At 37.0% G+C, this 23,045-nt stretch overlaps 1 protein-coding gene across 1 annotated transcript in view; it reads right to left on the bottom strand.

Moving 5' to 3' along the window:
- Positions 1-23,045, bottom strand: part of cdh8 (cadherin 8) — a 406,841-nt gene that overhangs the window by 262,269 nt on the left and 121,527 nt on the right. The window lies entirely within an intron of this gene.

Below are 23,045 nucleotides of genomic sequence, written 5' to 3'. Positions count from 1 at the left end.
AAAAAAAAAACTTACCATTCCTAAACTTTGGAAGGGCAGTGTGTGTGTATAGAAAGATGAAGGAAGGCCTCTGTCTATCTTTAAACGGTGTTGATGACAACCCAACAACCTACAATTTTAAATCCTTAATTAAGTGAACTTTAATGAGTTTGAATATAGGAATAAGGTTGAGACTCTCCTCCTACACAGTCCATCACTGCTCATCGGTGTGAGGGTGGGCCTAATGCAGACCTGCGCCTCCCGAGGGAGACGAGCAAGAGACAGAGTGCTCAGACACATGGAGTGGATGCGTCTCTGAATGAGAGAGATGATGACAGGCAGTTGCCCCTCTCTCCGCATGACCTCCCCGGGCCTTTGAGTGTGAACGTACACTCCAGAGTCTCATCCTCACCAACAAAGCATGCGGGGCTACTTCCCCGAAGGGCATGCCACCAACAGCCCTCTGACATTCAAACATCTATACAGATAAAAAAATAAAAAAATAAAAAAATATACAGGAGTTACAAAAGAACTGAAATTGACTTGGCCAAACCTAAGGCTAAATCTCTACTACTACTGACCTTGAGTGTGGAAAAGAACCTAGAGGTGTGTGCTTTCTGACAGGGTGGTCAGTATGGAAAACAGCCTTGACGTGAACTCAACATACCTCTTCCTTTCTTCCTGAATTTTTTTGATTTAAATTTTTTTGGGCCCATGGACAAGTGTTAAAAGTGTGTTTTAACAAAAAAATAGTAATAATAAAATACGATTTAAAAAAAATAAAAAATAAAAAATAAAAACACTTTGCTAAATGAAGGCTTTGTCATATGAAGGCATTAAAACTTGTACTTTGAGTCATACATGTTGTCTACTTTTCAAATGCATTTTTTATTGTTTTACCAAGGTTAAAACAAAACTCTTAAACTAAGAAAATCCAAAATAAAAATGCTACCTGTTACATGTATTTTGTTTAAAAAACAACAAAAAACAGACAGTTCTAAGGACTCTGTGGTTTAAATTATTTTGTGATTGTAGATTTGCTTGACTAAAATGAGATAGAAGTGCAAAAATACCTCCTCTCCTACTCAGCTCCTCTGATGTTAGTTTCTCACTTCTTACTCTAAGTCTACGTAATATATGTTTTTACAATGATATGTGCAAAATTAGGTGGTTGAACATTATCACTCCTGTTAATAACTGAACTCTGCAAAATGGAATTAAGCACTCAAACAGACTGACAGCCATTAATGGCCATTGAGTAGGACATAAAGGTTACTACTAACAAGGCAACAAAAGGAAAGGAAAGTGTTAGGAGATATATTGAAGTTAAGAAGATGATTTGAAAAAAAAATTCTACTGATTTTTCCCATAAAATGAATGTCAGTGGGTTCCAAAATAACACCGGACTCAATTTTAAATTTGTGGACAAATAAACCGTTTTCAAAATATCTTCTTTTGTGTTGTACAAAAGAAAGAAAGTCATACATGTTTGGAATGACATGAGGGTGAGTAAATTATGATATAATTTTAATTTAAACACCTGATTTTGGGTGAATCCCACTATCCCTACATTTCCAACAAAAGATAGCACATAAGGTTCATAAAAAGTGGATCGTTCTGATTTTGAAAATATAAAATAATAATACTTTAGAACAAACTCTTGACCAGAATTTCGCCACTGTATTGAGAAATATCCTTGCAAGAACTGTGAAGGTTATAAGAAATGTGTTTTTTAGTGATTCATCAAGAAATTAGCTGAACCAACTAGCACATCTGAAGGAATCAGGCTAATGGATTTCCACTGGTTCTTTTTTCACTCTTCTTTCACTGGTTCTTCTTTCAGTATTTTACTTTAAAACAGAGTAAATGTAACCTTTCAAAATGTTAGTTTTATCAAACATTATGACTGCAAACATTTAAAGCAGGACATATTCTAAAAATACCCTAATAAAATATGCATTTGCTTTTTTACATAATGTTCAGTTTATTTTTCTTTTCTGTTTTAGTTTGAAGAGTTTATGGTGTTTAGAGAATTGAAGTTTATTTAAGGTGCTCCTGCAGAGATTTGTGAGGCACTTACTTTATGCCCTGCCATCTAGAAATAATTTTGTCACTTTAATTTAATATGTGCAATAGAAGAAAGTAGAAATTCAATAACTTTAAATGAAAAAAAAAAAAACAGAAAAAAAAAACAGTGAGTGGCTGATTGCGATAAACTGCTCTCAATACAAGCTGAATTTCTATTTACTGTGTTTAATCAACATAATGTGCCACAAGGCCACATCACCACTCAGTTCATATTTATTCGTATAATTTCCAGATGCATGGGGGCACCATCAATCCCAGAGTGGCTGAGAGAGAGAGACTCATATCCATCTATGCATCTCTCCACTCCACAACCTTTGTTCACTCTGAAAAAGGAAAAAGAAAAGAATATAGAAGAAAAAAGAAGAAAGCTGAAAGAAATGAGAGCAGGGCTAAATTATTTTCCTGTTTTCATAAAAGATAAGGGCTAATTTTTTCAGCCTTTGTTATGAACTGTGTTTCCCATGGGATGATTAGTAAAGCAAAGGATGAAGGAATAAATACCTGCAAATAGTTCAAAACGAATTTTTCTCTTTAAAGATGGGATCTTACTGCAGGCTAAACTGGGTCTGGCAACATCCACTCTGAAACCATCATTATTAACAAGCTGTCCAGACTTGTGACCAATTTAATCCAATGCATTTTCTTTGTTACATGCTTGCAATCGGGTTAGTGTAGATGGCGGTCCGTAACCGGGATTATTAGAAAATACTGATTACTGAGTGTTGGGGGAATCAGAACTTAAACAAGGAATTTTTTATTAATATTTTTAATTGTAATTATAATTGAATCTGCTAAACATGTTCAGATTTACTACCTGATGCTTCCATTTTCTCACAAAAGGAGTGTTTTTCCTAGCCTATCACTATGGGTAACATAGTGAAAAAAATGTGTACTGTCCTGTCAAATACTACTAATATAGCATTTCACTTTAATAAAGAAAAATCGGACAGGATCGACTGCTCGTGGTGACAGAACAGAATGCTTAAGCCCTTGCCCCTTTTATCGTGTAAACGAAAGTGCCCTTTTCGGTCGCATTGCGGTGCCCCACGGCACATGATTTCTACCCCCCGGAAGGCGATTTCTATCGAGGGGGACAACCACCCTCCCCTGGAACACAATTCCACCCCTGCAGAAGTCTGTGCACGCCACTGGATATATTATATAAAATCAAATAATTTAAATAGTAAATTTTTGTGTAAAAAATTCCCAAGTGATCATCTTTGATTAATTTCAAAGTGGAAAGCTTGCTATTTAAAACACAACTAATGGCAGATAAAGTTGTGTGAAATGTTTTGTCCCATATGCAGAATTAGTGATATATTATTCAGAGTTTGTGAGTTGTCATTGTTAAAGTATGAGCAATAAATATTATATTAGTCCTGGGCCTTGTGTTAGTCCAATAGATTCTCTCAGCTGGAAAAATCACAGCAGAATGATCTAACTGCTTCATACAGTATCAATCTCTTGTGCAAATGTGCATTTGACAAAAGCAAAAAATAATCATTGAAAAAATAATAAATAAAATGCTAAGTATTTGATTTATTGATACAGATAAGAGTGATGATTGTGTTAAAAAAAAAAAAAAAAAACTTTAATAAATTATTAGTTATATTCTAACATAACTCGATAGCTGGGAACTTAAAGGTTGTCAGTTTTCCACTGCATATTACTGATGCAATGAAGAGCAACATTGTGCATGCTTTACACTTGTGTGGATGAAAAGCTCTTTCATAACAGTTTAAACATGAATACACTTTTTTATCATTAAAGGTAAATGCCTATTGATTTGTTACTTGTCAGTTTATTTTTTCTCTCTCTCTGCACTCTCTTTAAACCTGCAGGGTTATGTTTACAGCCCAATGTCCTGAGAAAATCCACAGACTTGATATTTACCCAGGATTCCCTGCTATATAGATAAATAAAATGTAATTTTCCTGTGCAAATATGTGTGAAATTAAATACACAAAAAGGACGGCTTTACAGTCGCCGGATTTATCCTGGCCACATTTGCTTATTTTAAAGTATGTCCAGCTAGCAAGAGAGAATATGTGTCAATGTGTTTAAGACGTTACATGTCTGAACGACTGTAGAGTTCTGTCAAATGATTGTACAGTCCATTTTTGTAAAGATGTGCTTACTTGTCAACCAAAGAGAGATGGATTAGGATGCAAAACATTTAATACATTTAAACTGGCACGAGTGTTTGCAGCTTGCAACTCTTATAAATCACACGTTACCAATGCAAACTGAGGCTGTGCAACAGGCTGACATGCAGCCTTTGCGTATGATGGATGTTGTAATATTGTATTGAGAATTCAGAACTCAGATAGTGAGAGGACTTCCAGTTTTGATTATTGCAGATTATCAAGGTATAGTAATTGCATTGAAGTCCATCATTTTCAATGAACTTATCTCCATCTCATTCTTTTTCTTTATGTTGTTCTTTCTACTACCATAATCACCAAACGTACTATTAATAGTTTTGGGTGAAGAATCAGAATGGATTTATTTTTTTAAAAGAACGACAGAACTCAAAAGTCTTTGCAAACATACGGGGTGTGAAAATTATAAAGGTCCGGCCTTTATAAATATGGTCAGAACCTCAGTTAGGTTATACAGAAATAGACATTCTCATTCACATTAAAGCATGATTCTCTAACCTCAAACCTTCTTATGGTCACTGAAATTTACAATCTTCTAACTGTAATAATGAAACACTGTTCAGCACAGTAAATATCAGTGGATTGTGTTTATTCATTGGTACATAAGGAATTGCTCAAACTTTATATTACATTAAAATTTAAAGCATTTAATACAATGTATCTAATGTTATACAAAACTATCACAAGATTTGGAATTGCTTTTACAAAGGTTAGGGTTAACATTATGGTTAGTGTTAGGGGTAGAGTCACTGTGGGACTTCAAATAAACAGTGTATGAATATCACATGTAAACTACAAAAGACCTTTTGAAGAACAAGTATTTCCATCTAACAGAAGTCAAACTCAAGTCACAAAATAATGACTTGACACAGTTGTAAGCAACTGACTTTTGACTTTATTTTTGACTAAATTAAAGACCAGTGGAAAATGCAAAGATACATATTTTAGCAGAATATTGGGACTATTTAGATAAAATATTATGTCATGAAAATACATTTTCAGTAACACTTTATTTTATAGTGTCATTGTTATGTTACATGCAGTTATTATAGTAATAATAACTATAAATTACGCATAATTACATGCAACTAACCCAACCCTGAACCAAATCAAACCCTAATCCTAACACTATTATAGTACATGTAGTTACTTAATATTACTCAGTAGCCTACTTAAATGTATAATTACAGGGTAACAAAGACACCTTAAAAAAAGTGTAACCTAAATTTCAACTGCCTGGCATTAACAGAAAGGAAAATACTGTGATGTTTAAAACTGTCCCTGCCTTCCTGACTTATAATGTATAATCTAATGATTTTAAAATTAAATGAATCAAAAAGATCACTTTTTCATTGATACCATGTAAAACTTGCTTACGGATATTTCTATACAGATATATCAAATTTTTATGTTTGTTTTTTTGTGTGGTTTTTTTGGACTTTCTTTATACTCGTGAAGTGACAAAAGGAATGAGACTTATATTTGGCCTTGAAAAACTGGTGACAAAAGACTTGAGACTTGCCTCGGACTTTGCATTACATTAGACGTGCGAACAGACTATAGCCACCCACAGCCCTATTCTTTTCGCATCGTTGACTGTCTCCTCTGTCTCTATTAATAACATTTCAAAAATGCAAATAGTAATGCAAGTAGACCAAACAATTATTACTGCAACGACTCCACAGGCAGACGTAAAAAGGGATAGTGTACTCATTAGTGTTCATTTCGTCTACCAATAATTAATCGAGTCAGTAACATGAAAGCACTGCAGACGCAAGTTCTTCTCCACCAGCTGTACCTATGATGTATGAAAGTGCTAGAATTACCATATTTTAGGACCACAATTGCTACCTGAGCCAAACACTATCAAAATCTTTATTTCTCCCTGACGCCTAAACAAACACACGCACATGCGTGTACACACGGGCCCCTCTATCTGGTGAAAATGAACGTCCACAGCAATAAAAATGATGTATTGAGCAAAGGTTACTCTCCCTTTTAAATGCTAATTGTTCTGCCAACAGTATTCATTTGCCTGGGCTCCCAAAGGGCATGCATCCATTTTGTTTCCCTTCCAAGCAGATGTGGGGTCTCAGTTTTTCTGTGTGCTTGTGTGTGCGTGAAAGAGCAAGATAGAGAGAGGGAACATTCTCGTGTTTATGCATCATAATTAGCGGCGCCTTGTTCGCCATCATAACCTACCAAATCTAGAGACCAGAAAGATAAGACGGTGTGTACAGATGGCAGCATGAATTCTACACAAAGACCTCTTCCAATGCAACAATGGAAGCATCACTTTAACTCTAAAGCTAAACAGTAATGAGGGTCACTTCTGCTCCCGGGCCCTGCCGCTGTACATTTCTTAAGGTTAAATGACATGACAGTGTTTAAGTAAGTCTTTCTCCTTAAAGGTCAAATGAATATTTTATCTTTGGCTGGGCTGGATGTATTGAAATGTTAATGTAAATACCACCGGTGCAGAGTCTGCAGGACAGCTTCAATAAAGGAAGGAATAGGAAAGGTCATATAATCCCCTACCAGTCTCTCATCATCGTCGCTGAACGCTGGTCTGTGCCATTGTTTGAGACAAAGATGAGTAAGCGACTCATTACCAAAATACATCAGAAACGTCTTCACAGGTGGGCGATTAGACAGACTTTGCGGGTTAAAGATTCTACTTGTTAGAGGTACAAAAAGCTGACTAAAATTGTACTAGGCTACTTGTACTAGGCTACTTCGCCACTGGACCGAAATGAAGTCATCCAGTGAATTCACTACTCCAGGCATTTCTATTCCTGGGGATTACCTCTAAATCATTTTATATTAAAATAATTGAACGCCCTTAAAGACAGAAGATAAACTGGATAATGGTACACTGGTAACAAAAGGCTTACTACTTGGACTAAAGACTTCGACTTTTTTTGACAATTTTGAAACAACTAGCCTAATGGCAGATACATTTTGGCAGTGACAATTTTGAAGACTTATGACTGACCTTTGCAAATCTAACAAATTTTATACTTGAATAACTTTTTTTTAAGTTTTTTTTATTTTATTTTTTACAATTACTCACAATTTGATTTGGACTTGACTGGAATCTGGCATATTCTGATTGAACTTTTCTTCAACTGCTCTCTCAGACAGCGATTTATTAGAAAAGTATTTAAGGTGTGTGAGTAAAAATAGTACTACATTACATCAGGAGTCAGTATATTTAAATAATTAACTTATTTAATGCAAAAAAAGGCTAAACATTAAATGTTGTTTCTATGGTTATTCTATATCCTACACACCTATATTTATATACAGTAGTGAAAAAGGGAAAACAAATAAAAAGCACTTGATGGGCTATCCCAAAAGCTTACAAGAAACAAACTTAAATATATGAATATGAGTCTCCACCAAATATCTTCTCAAAGCATATTCTTACAAACTATCCTTAAAGGAATTACACAGAAAATAATGGTTCATCCTGTTTACTTGTTCTGAAAGGTTTAATTTTGCTTAATATGCAAATGATAAATTAACTATGCTGTTATTGTTAATGTTATACTGTTAAACTAACTAATTATACTGTTTTTTGTTTGTTTTTTTATTCTATTTTTTTTTCATGGACACTTGGAACGAAACGTTTCAAACAGGAAGTTTTAAACAGGTAAACACTACACACATTTCTTTAAGATATGCAGTATTGATGGGATGGGATGGGATGGGATGGGATGGGATGGGATGGGATGGGATGGGATGGGATGGGATGGGATGGGATGGGATGGGATGGGATGGGATGGGATGGGGATGGATGGATGGATGGATGGATGGATGGATGGATGGATGGATGGATGGATGTGAACAATTATGTGAAGATGTCGTGAGAGATTCTCAAGCCCCCACGCAACTGCACCAGCTGCACTGCCAGTTACACCAGTTATCACACACACTTAAAGGGGATAGAGAAGTACCATACAAGTAGTCCATATATAAGTCGTCTGAAGCCATAATATTGATTTTTATGAGGGTTAAGTCTTCTCGATGCTTTTTCCTGTTTCAAAGTTAATGAGGAAGCTCGATTTGTTTCCCCAAACCACTTCACCAGAAACGTCACACTTGGGGTGCTTCTCAATTCTTATTTGTACATCTTCGTTTCCTTTCCTCGCTTCCTTTCCTCCCGTCTCAGCTCCACCCCCTGTCGGATGCAAGGGAAGGCTGCAAGGAAAGAAAATGAGGACGGAGGAATCGAATGAAAGCTTATTTATACATTGGAATATTTGATCACTCGAGCGTCACTTTACCGTCATCAGCAGTGCTCAAAGGATCTGCCCTTATGTTGTTAAAGTTTGGTTATTTAAGAAATTCATAACAGATAATAATAAAGCCAGATACCCTGTTGAAATATGTGAGATGTGTGGTTTATTTAAACTGCAAAGGTAAAGTATAAATTAAAATTATTGTGACAGATGTGAAGGGGGAGGAGAATTTATACGTGCGTCACGTTTAGTCGATAAAACACTTCTGCAAAGGATACACCTGTGTCCTCGCTCATGACTCCTCTAGAAGCCTCCTCACTCCTCGATCCTCGCCTCCTCGCGGTGCAATTAGAGAATTGAGATGTCCTTCAAGATGGCTGAGCTCAATCGGTTTCCAGTTCATAGGATGGAGGACTGAGGAGCGAGGAGACGAGGAGGAATATTGAGAATCACCCCTGGATTTGGCCCAGGTTGGATGTCCACTACAGACTTCAGTGAGTCGCTTCTCCGCAGCTGCGCTGTACTGCACATAAACGTCATTGGCCCTTGCCTGTGTCGTCGTCATGAAACTGATGCTGCGTTCACCCCATGTCTACCAGAAGGTGTGTTCGACTTGAAGCGGCGCTGCGCAGACCAATCGGTGTATGAAATCAAAGTACCGCAAGAGTGATTAGAGAGCAGATGGCTCTGTATACTTCAAGCAAAGCCACTTGAAAGCAAGCCTGCAAGGTTAGCAAAAAACAAACATAAAATAAATAAATAAATAACTGTTAACAGTGCGGTATGCAGGGAAGGAGACCAGAGCCTTTTTTTAACCAGAGGCTGTTTCTGTTTTTAGTTTACAAAAAAAAAATAAAAAAAAATAAAAATGTTTTATAAGAGAAGTCCCAGACAACTGCGTGACAGGTAGGATTCAGTTTACTATACTTCTCATTAATTTTATGGTATCCGCAAACAGTGATTGACTGTTGCACAACTCTGAACGAAATTCAATGACGTCAAGGCTGTATTGGGACTGGTTATCAAGGCAAAGGTGATCCAAGTTGGCCGTTATGCTTTCTCCAATGTTAGAGCCATGGACCCTCGTATCTAAAAATAATCAGACCATGGCTGTGTCCGAAATAGCCCCCTATACCAATAAAATAGGGCACCATTTGAGGGGACAACCATTTGTAGTGGTGTCTGAAACCATAGTGGACGTTATCGAGTGCACTCATTCAATCCCACAATGACATCGCAAATGTACAACTGATAAATGCTCAACAGCTAGAGAATACCCATAATGCACTGTGAGAGTTGCGCACCAAGTGAATTTCTGCGTCTGACCAGAAGATGGCGCCTGCAGCTGAATGAATCATCCATCCATTTTCCAAACCGCTGGTCCAATGTGGCTACAGCATAATATCATACAGGTACCTGCTCTTTTTTTTTATTGATTATTAAATTGTTTAGTTAAGGTTTATACATAATTACCATGACAGAGTTGAAGATAAATATTTTCATTTTACTACTGGAGCTGCTAGTTTGCTAAGATTCAAATGATTGAAACAGCAAGCACAGACTATGCAAAAGCGGCAGCCCTTCCGGCACACTCAGTGTCCAAATTAGTTTACTCGTTTTTATTCACTTCCTCAAGTGAACAATATTAGTGGACTAATGTAGGGAACAGTGAATGAGGGTATGGGAGCAATTCCTGACACAGCCCATCACTGCTTCAAGTTGAACTCACCTGTAGTCTCGAGATGACAACGTGTGACGTTCTATTCGGAGCTGTTACAAGTTGAAATCTCGTAATTACGGTAAATACAACATTGTGTGAGTAAATACAACATTGTGTGAATTAGGGCTGCACGATTAATCGCAATTTACATTTAATCGCACTTAAATCGAGATGGCTTAACGCGATTTTAAAATCGCAAAGGCTGCGATTATTTTTTTTATGCGCAGTTTGTCATTGATGTACGGCTCTGTAAACGCTGCTCCATCTGAAAGCACTGTGAGTTTGAGTCACTTATAACGTGCATTTGAAAAAAACAACATGCGTCAACATCTTTTTTAATAACATGCAACATTTAATAACATGCATTTACTCCAAACTCACTTCATAACGACAGTTGAGCATCCTTCTGTGAGATGATGTGCTTTCTTACACAGAATAAGGCAGTCGTGTATTTATAAGTCATGTTTAATCAAAGCGTTTCAATCTTCTGTTTCTTCCATGGTTTCTTCAGCTACAGCAATAGGGATTTCCTGGAATGATGCGCATTATTGTACTTCTGCAGCTGGGCATATTTAGCGTGTTTGCGTGAGAGCGCCCTCTGGCGTTCAGATGGAGCAGTATTTACTACCAATCAGCTGAACTCCACTCACAAACTGCGCATAAAATAATCGCAGCCTTTGCCAAATCGCGTGCGGTTTTATTGCGATTAATCGTGCAGCTCTAGTGTGAATACACCTTAAATTAAGAACTAAAGGTATACACCAAGCATATCCACCTTATTGTTAATGTTAGAGCAGGTCTTCCATTTGTAACTTGAATATCCAATGATAGTTTATGTAACGATGCAGTTGAAACATAGGAGGAAGCAGGATCCACATGAAGTAGTCTTTTATTAAATAAACTCAAAGCTTTCAGGACTCAGGACCAACCAACATACAACATCAAGAACTCACAAAGACTTCTACTTCTACTTCTACTTCTACTTCTACTACTTCTTCTTCAATGGCGATTAACTCCAAAGGAGCATTATCGCCACCTACTGTGCTGGATGGCAAATTAACCTTGGGTGATAAGTCTGAAGTTTAAAACTATTTCCTCTTCCTTCTTTCACAAATGGACCATTGACTATATTTCCTTGTTGAACCCTACTCTATCATCCCACATACATCATCATCATCATCATCATCATCGTCATTATTATTATTATTATTATTATTATTATTATTATTTATCATACCTGCAATAGAGGTTTCATTGAGCTTCATCTCACAAAGACTGAACTAGACACAGGGCTTATATACACATACAAACAAGCTTAACAAGATAACAAGGGGGCGTGGCTAATCAGAAACACCTGGGAAGACTAACAAACAAGAAAAACTACAAAGGACTACAAAACATGGCACAGGACAGGAAATAACAAGTTTGTTTTGTCCACACAAAACAAGGGGAACACTGCGCAACACTTACACTGCGCAAACCAAAAGTAATACCCACCGGATGAAGAAGGGTTGGCTCTCCACAGAACATAAAATATTATATTGTATTTTTATTTTATTTTTCGTGTTCCCATTTATGAGGAAAAAACTAAAGACGTGACAGTTCTCCGTTACGGACATGACCGTTCTGTCCGTTTAAACGACTTTAAAACTTTCACAGAGACCTCAAACAGAAAGCACAAAGCCTTTTTTTAAAGTGAATTTCGTTTTGTATTAATTGTATCTTAATTTTAATCAATGTTTCATCAACCAATTGCCAGGATTTAATAAATAAGAAGTAAATATACTATAGTAGAAAATAGATAATCACGACACGGAGGCGCCGGCGAGTGAACTGAAGCGCGTCTCATAAATGAACCGAAACTCAGCGTATAAGGTATCCTACTTGCCTCACAGACCTGATAAATATATCTTTAGAGAGCTTTAAATGTGTACTTTTAAACAGAACAATTCAAAACGATAGAAAACAGACTGCTCTCTGCTTATGTAATCGTAAGAAATGCGCATTTCTCTCTGGCACGTTCACTACTGCGAAGATCGCGTATCAGTATCGTCAACCTCATCTTTGCAGCCGACACAGAAAACTATTAATAAACAATTAAAATGTCTCCTTGCTAAATTTGACATATTCATTGCTTTTGCCGGTTCTTTGTGACAGCTTTTAGGTGCTTTATTGGCAGCGCCACCAACGCGTCAGCACCGAAAACATGGAGATTTTTTTCAATCCCTGTTTTGGCAGGGGGGAAACTGATCCGAAAATGTAACGAAAATGTAACGAAACGTTGTAGAAATGTAGTGGAGTAGAAAGTATAATAATTGCTGCAAAAAGTAACGAAGTAAAAGTCAAAAGTATGCACTATTGATTCTACTTAAGTAAAGTACAGATACGTGAAAAATTTACTTAAGTAAAGTAACGAAGTATTTGTACTTCGTTACATTCCACCACTGCAGTTTTTAAACACACAAAGCACGCACCAGATTATACGTCATCAATAGCGGTTCACTTCCGCGATTTGGTACGATTGCGTTCATATCAGCAGCGAACCGTACCCGAGTTCACATGAACCGTACCCCAGACCACCTTTTTAAGCGGACTCGAGTACGGTTCGCGGGTGCGCACCCGAGTTCAGAAAACAGCGTTCACATCATCCAAACGAACCGAACTCTGACGTCATTCGAACCCGGGTGCACACCAAAAGTGCTATTGTGAAAGCGCCCTAAAAGATAAGATAAGGTGGATAGGCCTGCAAAAGAGGCTACCCAGAGTTTGACTGAATAAAAATGTTTAACAACATGAGAGGGCCTGGATGTCACAACTGCACGCCACTGTCTTCTATATTGTATTATTTTACAAACAACAGTCATGACCACAGATTTTAGGTCAGTGGTTCTCAACCAGGGGGTCGGTCAGCCCTCTAACAATTGTTTTTTCTAGAGAATAGTTTTTTTTTTAGAGAAAGGGTTTCCACTGTCTTGAAAAAAAAACATGTTAAATGATGTAGTCTTATAACTACTTTTTTTTTTTTTTTTCGTATGAATTTAGACTAGGCTACATGTTACTAGTTAGGGTTAAAATATCTGTAGAAATTGTGTACAATTTTTTTTTTTTTTTTTTTTAAAGTCCAGTAAATCACAAATTACAAATAACTGGAAAAGTCATGGGGCCTTTGAATATTATTGTGGACAATGGTGGGCCTTAGAGGTCAAAAAGGTTGAGATTTACTGTTTTAGGTTATAGTCTGACCAAACCTGTATTAGGTTACAAATGTCATTCATTTAATAACATCCACCAAGAGATTTTAATTTGTTAGTATTTTGTATTATTGCTCATATGTGACCCTGGATCACAAAACCAGTCACAAGTTGCACGGGTATATTTGTGGCAATAGTATGGGCGTAGTATTACGCTTTTGTATGGGTCAAAATTATTGATTTTTCTTTTATGCCAAAATCATTAGGATATTAAGTGAAGATCATGTTCCATGAAGATATTTTGTAAATTTCATACCGTAAATATATAAAACATTTATTTTTGTGAGTGAATGCAGCACAATCGCAAACATAAATGAACAAGTTTAAAGACGATTTTCTCAATGTTTAGATTTTTTTGCACCCTCAGATTCCAGATTCCAAATATTGTACCATCCTAACAAATCATACACCAATGGAAAGCTTATTTATTCAGCTTTCAGATGATATATAAATCACAATTTAAAAAAAAATTACCCATGTGACTGGTTTTGTGGTCCAGGGTCACATATATCTTTAACTTGCATAATTGTTCTTCTAAGGCAGTCGATTACCGGAATGTACACCACTGCATGGCTGTTAATTAAATCAACATCAAAAAGTGAAGTAAGGGCACTGAGATCAGCAGCACTGTGTCATTAGTATTTAGAGCATTGTGTATGTTTCTGGGACACATTGCCAATACATCTAAGTGACTACTTTGCTACTTTCTCAAGGACAGCATCTATCAACTTGAAATACATTATTGGAATCTTATAAGCTCAGTACAGAATGATTCACCCGATTTACTCTCCGATCCCTTGAGGTATGGAATACATCAATGAAACCCAGCAGCTCTGCGGTGTAAAATATTCAATTTTGATACATTCCCTTGAGTGGCAGCGTCAATATCCAACATGTGATGAAATCCAGTAGGGATATTTTAATTAAAATTTGTCCAACCATTGTAACCGCATCGCAGTTATTTGTCTGAAATCCTTTATTGACGTACTCAGATTTAATTTTCTCACACACACTGTTGTTTCTGAAGATTCAAATTGGAGATTAGATGTGGGAATATTCTTATCTTCAGTAATCTTCAATCTCATCTGTCTCGCTGATCATGTAGCATTCATGTCAGCACACCATTAAAATTGGCTGGGGTACTGATGGCTTTTTGCTGTTCTTAACAATGGAAATTCACTCAAAATCCTCTTTTCTTTAATATTGACATTTACTTCATTATCTCTTGGAAATCTATTTGTGCTATGTATTCACAGCTGCAGGATTTACCATGGATTTCTGCACAACGGACAGGAGGAAATTTGCTCCATTCCTTCTGACAAAACTATTTTAGTTCAGCAATATTCTTGGGATGTCTGGTGTGAATTATTCACTGTCCACAAAGCATCTCAAGTTGAGGTCAGGGCTGGTCTGAGCCACTCCAGAAGGCGTATTTTCCTCTGTGGAACCCGTTTTGTTGTTGAATAACTCCTGCACTTTGGATTGTTTTCATGTTGCATCACCCAAATTGTTGAGCTTCAACAGGCTGCACATTCTCCTGCAAAGTGTCCTGAAAAACTTGGGAATTCAGTTTTCAATCACTGATAACAAGCTGTCCAGGCCCTGAAGCAAAAAAAAACTCTCCAAACCATGATGGCCTGTCCACCATACTTAACAGCTTAGATGTGGTTTTGAAGTTGGTGTACTGTGCCTGTCTCATTGTGTTTTTTCCCCCCAAAAAACAACTCAACGTTGGTTTAATCTGACCAAAGAATATTTTGCCAGCAGAATCCAGGTGCCTCTTTTCTGATCTTCAGATGTGCAGAATCTTTGCAGGCATCTTTGCAGGACGCCCACTCCTAGGAAGAGTAACGCCAGTGTTGAACTTTCTCCATTTATAGACATTTTGTCTCACTGTGGACTGATGAACGTGAAAACTTTCAGATATAATTCTGTGACCCTTTCTAGCTTTCTATTCAACGATTGTTAATCGTAGATGTTATGAGGTGCAGCTTGTGAATAGCAAGTTTGTATTTTCGTGGGGCAGAGCATCTTTGAACAACATTGGACTTCAAACAGTATTAGTCTGGGGATTCACATACTTTTCTTCCTTCACAAATGCTTACATGTGTTCAATAAAGACAATGTAGTAAAGAAAATGTATCATTATTTGTGTATTATTTAAGCAGACAATCAAATTTATGCAGAGATCCAAGAGTAATTCCTCATACTTTTTTCTTGCAACTGCATTTTGAATGCATTAATATAACTACAAGCAGAGTGACAGTGTAGTGACAAAATATATCACATTTGTCATGTAACACATTTTTTTTTTCTCCAGTGGGAGATAATATCCAAGCCTCATCGACACACTAGAGGCAATCATTAGTTTGCACTTCTCATCCGCAGCATATGCCAACAACATGGAGTCAAATGATACTTGATAAGGTTTACTCCACTTTGAGGCAAAACAAACTTATCTTCTGAAACAAGCTGTCAGATAGCAAAGATTGAGATAAATATAGAAGGAGTGAAGGCAGTGGTGTTACGGGACATTTCTGAGGTTAGAAGTACTTTATATTTCACCAGGATGAAATTATTTTGCCAATGGCAATTTTATGCTTCTGTGAGTTTCTAATTCCCTCCGGCTCATGCGAAGTGTCTCAGCTGTAGCATCAATCTCTCTCCTCCTTCTTCATTTTTACCAACCCCCCATTCACCTAGATGACAATGAGTTGACTATTCCTCCACCTTTCAGTTCTTTCTCTATCACACAAATATAGTATACACAATTAACAGTCAGCAATCCCTTTCTCAGTCATCAACATGGATGGGATCCAGGCCGGAGGTGCACATATGTGAGGTACTTAGGAAAAATGCTGACTGTAGAGAAGAACAGAGCCCTGTGGAGCACATCTGTGCTTCCTGCTCCCCAACATCCAGCAATGTGGAAATTAAATTGTGTACACTGAACATAAAATGGAGCAATTGAACATTGTGTTGTTGCAAGCAGTTTCGGTCAAAGCCACATCTTTTGAGCAGGGTGTTACCTTGCAAATTGCCTGTTGAAATGTACAGGTGCAGACCCACCTTTGGGAAAACCTATTGGAGGACAAGTCCCTGAAGAAAATGCTTCTTGTTGGTTGCTGAATGCTATAGACAGTGCCTTACTATGAGCTATATTTAATTATAAAGAGCAAATGCAAAGTACAATGATAAATGTCAGAAATTTTGTAAGTAATAAACGACAGTTCAAAAGTTTAAGGTTGGGAATAATTTTTTATGATTTTGAAAGAAGTCTCTCACTTTTTGATCAGTTTAATATCCTTGCTAAATTAAGCATTTCTTTCTTTCTTTCTTTCTTTCTTTCTTTCTTTCTTTCTTTCTTTCTTTCTTTCTTTCTTTCTTTCTTTCTTTCTTTCTTTCTTTCTTTCAAGTCCAGTAAGTCTGGACTCGGAACTCTTACTGGAAAAATGTTCATTCCACCACACAGATACTGATCAATAAGACAAATAGGGACAATTTGATGATAAAGATTGGACTACCAAAGAACTTCATGAGCCTATTTATAACCGTTGCTATGTCCATTGGAATAATGATTCTTTTGCATTCCTGTAGGCTAAAATCCATATGTCTTTTAATGTCGTGTAAACCAGATTCAGTGAAAATATGCTGCTGCATTTTGTTGAGCATTTTCTTTTCTCTAGAATAATCCATGAATGCTTTTTTTTTATTTTTTTATTTTATTTCCCTTAACCATTAAACACATCCCTCATGACATCTTTAGTGACATCATTCACTACCCTCCTCCTCATTCATTTTTTTTAAAGTTAGATATCAACCTCCTTAGTATTCCTCAATTAATTACAAACAAAATAACAAGAAAAAATAAATAAATTATAAAAGTGTCACGAGGGTGGTTGTAAACAAACACACGAAGATGAAGGCAAATAGGTAATATTTAATAAATCCAACAGGAACTCCAACACAAACAGAGCAGCATACAACACATCCACATCCAAGGACACTAAACTAAAACAGAACCAAATATACACTCACCTAAAGGATTATTGGGAACACCATACTAATACTGTATTTGACCCCCTTTTGCCTTCAGAACTGCCTTAATTCTACGTGGCATTGATTCAACAAGGTGCTGAAAGCATTCTTTCGAAATGTTGGCCCATATTGATAGGATAGCATCTTGCAGTTGATGGAGATTTGTGGGATGCACATCCAGGGCACGAAACTCCCGTTCCACCACATCCCAAAGATGCTCTATTGGGTTGAGATTTGGTGACTGTGGGGGCCATTTAAGTACAGTGAACTCATTGTCATGTTCAAGAAACCAATTTGAAATGATTCGAGCTTTGTGACATGGTGCATTATCCTGCTGGAAGTAGCCATCAAAGGATGGGTACATGGTGGTCATAAAGGGATGGACATGGTCAGAAACAATGCTCAGGTAGGCCGTGGCATTTAAACGATGCCCAATTGGCACTAAGGGGCCTAAAGTGTGCCAAGAAAACATCCCCCACACCATTACACCACCACCACCAGCCTACACAGTGGTAACAAGGCATGATGGATCCATGTTCTCATTCTGTTTACGCCAAATTCTGACTCTACCATCTGAATGTCTCAACAGAAATCGAGACTCATCAGACCAGGCAACATTTTTCCAGTCTTCAACTGTCCAATTTTGGTGAGCTCGTGCAAATTGTAGCCTCTTTTTCCTATTTGTAGTGGAGATGAGTGGTACCCGGTGGTGTCTTCTGCTGTTGTAGGCCATCCGCCTCAAGGTTGTGCGTGTTGTGGCTTCACAAATGCTTTGCTGCATACCTTGGTTGTAACGAGTGGTTATTTCAGTCAAAGTTGCTCTTCTATCAGCTTGAATCAGTCGGCCCATTCTCCTCTGACCTCTAGCATCAACAAGGCATTTTCGCCCACAGGACTGCTGCATACTGGATGTTTTTCCCTTTTCACACCATTCTTTGTAAACCCTAGAAATGGTTGTGCGTGAAAATCCCAGTAACTGAGCAGATTGTGAAATACTCAGACCGGCCCGTCTGGCACCAAAAACCATGCCACGCTCAAAATTGCTTAAATCATCTTTCTTTCCCATTCTGACATTCAGTTTGGAGTTCAGGAGATTGTCTTGACCAGGACTTGGTCTTGATGAGAAATTGAACAGGTGTTCCTAATAATCCTTTAGGTGAGTGTATATACATACAGGTGATAATGATGGTGATTCATGAGCGCACAGCTGAACATAATTAGTTTCCGTGTTAACAAATGAATGATTGAGGCAGATGATGATGATGTTTGTCGAGGAACCTCCCGGACAACTGTGCATTTGTGGCGGTGTTGAGACTGACACGCAGGAACGTGCACATCCGGGAAGGTGGTCTGATGGGTGGGATCCAAATCCTTTATTCCACAAGGTGGCAATGTCTGATAAACAATGATGAAGAGACGTTTCACTCATAGTTATCACTGGCAGAAAACAAAAGAATAGGAAGAATCATCATCAAAACTTGACATGGTTCAGCGATTTACTGCAAGTACTGAACGCAATCAAATATTAGTATCACTGTCACTTGATGGTGGATCTGGTGAAGAAGCTGTCAGCGATCAAAATTGATTTTAAAGATGCTGAAAATGATAGTTTTGAGAATATGTTTGAGATGGCGAATACGAGCTAGATGCTGATTGTACTGGAAAATGAGCTCTGATGAGGACAGTGATGATGGTATAAAACTTCTGCTCAAACTGAACCATTCCAAGCTCCAAAAGGTCACAAAATATGCTTTATTTTATTCATCTGTAATTTTTATTCTAATATCAGGAGAGTTTTATATTATCATGACAAGTAGAGATCCATCCGTGTTAAATATAGATCCGGGTCGCTAAACACCTGAATATGTAATAATGATTTGCGAAACATTCATGCATTTAAGGGATAAATATCACACAATTTTAGAATTAGGATTTTCATCTTCATTGTTATCCCTTTACATCCACTGTACATATGCTGTACAAGGATCAGGGCTGTGTAAATACCACAATGTAAATTTCAAGTAGTGTTGCAGTATTTTATTGCACTTTGATATTTCATTCAAAAACCATAACTACGAGAAAAACATTTAGAGGATTGGTGCTATATAAATATTTCACTTATAGTCGACTTAATTGGGTTTTCAGTGAAGACTAAGCACACAGAAATTACTAAATTAAATGCACTGTTCCTCTCTTTTTACTCCTATGAGGAACTAAATGCAGAAAATTAAATTATGTTTTGTTGGTTTTGTCTTTATTTCCATAATGTGGGATTTAATGTAATTGCTACACTAAGAGTGGGATTTATATTTACATTTATCATTTGAAATTCAGATGGGTGCCTTTGGAAACTTGCTGACATAAATTAAATCCATGGAACTGCTACACAAGGCTGTTTCACTTCATTTAATTAGAAAGAGAGGATCATATGTGTAAAAAGAGACATAGTGGCTCTTCAATGAGTCTATGGAAAATGAAAAGTAAACGTCAAAACCACAACCATGCTGCCTTTACATTTTAGATGGCTGTCTACCTTACCGTGCTTATTTGTGTTAGGGTTAGAATAAATTAACATCACATCATAGAAAATTATGTGATATTATAAAAAAAAAATAAAAAATAAAAATAAAAAAAACAGACTAAATACAATAAATTCAGTAAGCAATTGCAGATCAATCTGTAAAGCTCATTTTAAGACCTTAAAGCTAATGTTAAGGCACTAATATGTTGAAAATAGTTCACATAGGGAGTGAGAAACACAATGCAAGTTTTCTTTGTGAAATATCAAATAGCTCTTTGATCCAAAAAAAAAAAAAAAAAAAAAAAAAAAACACAACATAAATCTGTTGTCAAAACTTTTTCTTGTAGCTGTAATTACCAAAAATAGTTGGGACCAGAGTTTGAAGATTTCTTTTGGTTTTGAGTCTCACTTGTGGTATACTTGTGGCATGTATCTTACACCACAAATCACAGTTACACCAGTCCTCAACACATATACAGTAAATGAAAAGAGAAACACTACATGAAGTTCAAACAAATATTTCTGCCCTGCATTTTTACACACACTGCACTGCAGTCTCTCATATGTTGAAACCAATTAATGGCACACTGGATGTTCACCACGGATACATTTAGATGGTGCTATCTTATTTGCACATATTTGGGTAAAAATATGAGCACAGTTATATATAAAAAAGATTGAAAATTTACCAATAAATGTAAGAATACTGAGCATTTCGATTATTTTGGGAAAATGTTACTGAAAACCGTAATGTAAAAGCAAAGGAAATTAGTTTGAAATAAACCTGTTTTTACTTCTGAATAGTAAAGAAGCTAGTTGCTATTTCTCATTCCTCCGAGTCTTTTTTCATTCCCTCTGAAGTTAAATCAGTTCTCATCATTTGTGTACCATTTCCCTCAATGTTTTTTTTTTTTTTTTTTTTTCTAAGCAGCGGTGTCATTTACCAGAATAGGGTTCTTCTTTTATTTACATAAACGCCTCTCAGTGTTGCATCTCAAAAATGTTTGTTGACATTGTTTTCCTCAGAGTTCCCATGCACTGTCACTTCTGTTGTCGCATCTCATATTGCTCCAAATCCCAGAGCTAAAATGGGTGTCACATACATTAAAATGATGCCAACTGCATTTTTAATTGTGAACGAACACTGATGTACCAGAGCAACACTTTTCCTAAACAATCCACTATTAGATTAAACAAATTATATTATAATTATATTATTTTTCCTTTCAGGTTTCCAGATACCTTGCAACGTAATTTCAACTTGTCAAAAGAAACAGGAAGGCAGAAGTAATATTGTTTCAAATGTCTCCTATGATTAGCCTTCCGAAAAACCTTCGTACAGAAGTATAATCTGTAGCTATAATAATCAGTGACATAAATTATTTTCCTGAGAATGTTCACTCATTTTAATGTTTAATCCATAGTTGGCAATTAGAAACCCCTAACAAATAGTAAATGTAACTAGGTTGTAGGATTGTAGATACTGTACTCTAAGGTCTGAAGAAGATTTCTGTAGACAGTTCATTAAGGTCCCGATATACTATATACAAAGTGGCCGTTAAAAACTTTATCTCAAAGGGGAAATATTAATAATAACTCATAATTATCAATTATGATAAATTATTAAAGGTCCCATGACATGAAATTTCCACTTTCTGAGGTTTTTTAACATTAATATGAGTTCCCCTAGCCTGTATATGGTCCCCAAGTTTCTAAAAATTTCAATCGGTGTAAATCGAGCTTTTGCTATCTTTCTCTGCCTTTGAGAAAATGGAGGCTCATACGCGCTGATCTTGAATCTCCTCCTTATGACGTCATAAGGAGGAAATGTTACCTCCCCTGTCTCTGCTTTGCCCGCCCAGAGAATATTTCTCGCCCATGAGAAAATGCGCTAGGAAGTAGGAACGCGCGCGCGCGATTTTAGTTTGTCCACGAGAGATATCATGGCTTTTGAGCGAGCGAAGCATAACAATTGCTCAATAATTGGATGTACAAATGAACACCGAAGGGTCAATACAGAGCTGGGCTTGCTGAACGTCTGAAACTAAAGTCTGGATCACTCTCTTTGGCTCAGCTACACACCTCGGACAAGCAAGTCAACTAATGATATATAAGTGTGTTGCTTTCCTGTTTATGGTTACCTAGATTTTACACGTAGAATGTGGCTGTAACATTAGCTATGCAGTTTATGTGTGTGAATACACACACTGTAACGCGAGTGTTGTACACGTCTTTGTTATTTGGATAACCGTTTTCCTGTTGGTTATATGGCGCGCGCGATATCCGCATTTCAAGATCGCAGAGCTTGATGTAATTGTAATAAGATAAATACAGACGTTACAGATCTCTCATGAAAAGGCAACAGTAGGTTCGCGTTAGCTACATGAGAATAACTGTAAACCATCCGAATAAAGTACCGTATCCAGACATAATATTTTAAACTAACCATTCGGAAACGTCCTGCTGGAGCCGCTGAGTTGCAACTTCTTCATCCGTTGCTTCTCCATCTGGATCAGATTCTGGGTCAAACTGAAATGCTTGAACGACTGCGTGTCTTCGTGCCATTGCTATATCCAACGTAAACATGCACGCCACGTTACCGTTGCGCAAGATGGTCAAGGCCACACCCACCCTCCACCTTGCGCCGCCTTTCTCCTCCTCTCTCCTCCTCATTAGTATTTAAAGCTACAGACACCGAAACGGCCCGTCTGAAGGAAGCTCATTCTGGGACTGGCTTGTAGTGGCTATAATTCTGCACCGAGGCTGAATTTTTGGAAAGAGATTTCAGATACAGTACTAGGGACCACTAAGGCCTATATTAAAGCCTACAAAAAGTAGCATGTCATGGGACCTTTAATATTTGGGTCAGTTAATTGGATTAACTTGAGGTAGCTAAATTAATATTACAATCAATTAATCAGTTCCAACGAACTCTTTTGATTATTCATTTATTCTAAGAAAAGCGTATCGGCCACCGAAAAATAACTATTTCTTAGCATGTACAGCGCTTAGAGCATGTAACAAGATCAAGATCGTAAAATG

Source organism: Leuciscus leuciscus, assembly GCF_965113295.1.
Source record: "Leuciscus leuciscus genome assembly, chromosome: 2".
Taxonomy (NCBI): Eukaryota; Metazoa; Chordata; class Actinopteri; order Cypriniformes; family Leuciscidae; genus Leuciscus; species Leuciscus leuciscus.
The sequence above is the reverse complement of the archived record's forward strand: the minus strand, read 5'-3'. Positions and strand labels throughout refer to the sequence as shown.